We start from the raw sequence: 2356 nt of genomic DNA, 5'->3' as shown, positions 1-2356 counted from the left end.
GGATTTGCTCTCTGCATCCCTAATATTGTCTTTCTTCATGTTGGAATATGGGTGTCCTGACTCGCACACATGGACTAGTGGAGCAGGAAGAATGTGATGCAGGCCTTCTGTGCCCTGGGTCCCCATCCTGGTACTGCCCTGGGCCTCAGCAAGCCACTTCTCTTTCTTTGTGCCTCAGTTTCCACATTTGGGCAATTAGGTTCTGTGTGTGTGTGGTGGGGGGGTCCATTTCCATCCCATTGAATGAGGTTGGGGAAGCAATGAAGACTCGGGCCCCATGGGCACCCTAGTCCACTCCCACCCCAGCCCCTTAAGTGTGGGGAATGGAAGAGAGTCTCCTCTCTGTCTTCAAGTCTGAAAACCTCACAGGGTTTCTCTTTTTCCTTTTTTTTTTTTTTTTCAGTTTATAGACTCATCTCTCCCTTCCCTTTATCTCCTTTTTCCTCCTGTCCTCCTTTCTCCCCATGATCTTCCACCCTTCCTCATTGCCCTCTGCCTCTGCCTGTCTTCTTTGTCCTTTCCTTCTTTTCTCCTTTGTTCTCCACCCTGGAGACTGTCTGGAGTGGAGATCTGGAACACTGCAGCCAATTCCTCCCTCCTACGACCCTCCATACCCCCCCAACCCCCACCATCCCCAGACACAGGACCTGCTGGACTCAGCAGCAGGGACTCAGTCAGGCTTCTGTTGAGCACCCACTGCCCATGGACATGCAGGACATGGGTATGGACAGAATTGGACAGGACATCCCCCCTCTTCTCAGGAGGAGCTTACAAACACCTGGATAACTGAAATCCAGCGGGGAGGTGGCAGTGTCTACAGTGCGTCTGGATCCCTCTGCATGTTATCTCACTTACACCATTTGATAGTGTAATACTACTTGCCCATTTTATAGGTGGAGAAACTGAGGGTAGAGAGAAGAGCGGTAAAATGCTATGGGGATTCTTCAGAAGACATTCCTCCTAACTAGAGCAATGGAACACTTCTTTAAGGGGGTAGCACTAATTGTGGCCTTAAATGGTAGATGGTAGGATTTCAGCATCTAGGCATGGTGGTCTTAATGAGAACATTCTAGAAGGACAAAGATTCAAGGTGTTGTGGGAGTCAGAGGAGGATTTAACAAAGCTGAGTAATTATAGAAACCTTTCAAAGGAAGACCCTTTCAGAGGTCCCAGTTGGAGAAGTGCTGTCCTAAGAAGCCTGACTTTGAGGGAAGGAATCTAAGTGGGAAGGACACAGACTCTGGAGTCCAGCCACCTCACGCACTCAAATTCTGGTTCTTACTAGTGTGTGACTGTGGGCAAGTTGCTTGATCTCTCGGTGCCTGAGTTTCCTTGCCTGTGAAACTGGATAATTTCATAGAGTTGTGAAAATTAACTAGGTCACTCCGTGTAAAACTCTTAAGCAGAGCTGAGCACATAGTGAAATCGCAAAACAGGGTCACCCATTATAATTCTTATTCTGTGACTGTCTTTAAGTCACAACTGGCTGTTCTCAAAAGAATTTTTGGTAAAGAATGGATCTGAGATTGCCACTGAAATAAAAAGCAAAAACGTAAAACATATTCCAGAATTCAGCACCCCCTGGGGACTTCTGCCACTAGCTGAAGAAATTCTGTTGTGGTAGGTCACGTGGGTAGAGGTTAATGCAAGTAAAGCTGGGGTCCGGAAGCAACACTTGAATTTTCCACCCGTCTGGCTGCTCCCATTCCAGGGTTAGGCTCGGGGGTAGTTTCGGGATAAGATGCCTCCAGGCCCAGGGAAGTGGCAGGGACTTTTTTTTCTTTCATGAAGGAGCCTTCAAAGGCAAAAGTGCCTAAGACCCATGAAAATCATAATGAGGGGCGCCTGGGTGGCTCACGAGCCCCGCATTGGGGTCCCTGCTCGGCGGGAAGCCTGCTTCTCCCTCTCCCACTCCCCCTGCTTGTGTTCCCTCTCTTGCTGTGTCTCTCTCTATCAAATAAATAAATAAAATCTTTTTTAAAAAATCATAATGAAGCCCTTGTTCGGGGTACTGGGGATACTTTCTGCTCACCTGCCACCGTGGGGACCACAAAAGAGAAGGGTCCTCCACACCTCCTCTCTGATCACTTCCAGTTTGTTAGTAACTCCTCTACCCTGCTCCTTCCACTGATGGCCACCAGCATGTGCCATGCTCATTACACTTCTGTCACTTAGGTTATGTGTATTTATTGTGCTAAATCCTTAGCAGCTATAAATATTTATTGAGCACCTGCTGTGCTGCGCTCCATACAGAGTCTGAGTAAATAGCTCCTCTGTGTTCTCTAGGAGACTAAAATCTATTAAAGGCCAGACAGAGAGACCCAGCACTGAGGGAAGAGGGAGAGGTGTGCGGGGC

Source organism: Eumetopias jubatus, unplaced genomic scaffold (assembly GCF_037043125.1).
Source record: "Eumetopias jubatus isolate StellerSeaLion01/CBP00866 unplaced genomic scaffold, mEumJub1_p1.0 scaffold_6, whole genome shotgun sequence".
NCBI lineage: Eukaryota > Metazoa > Chordata > Mammalia > Carnivora > Otariidae > Eumetopias > Eumetopias jubatus.
This window is presented reverse-complemented; position numbering follows the sequence as displayed.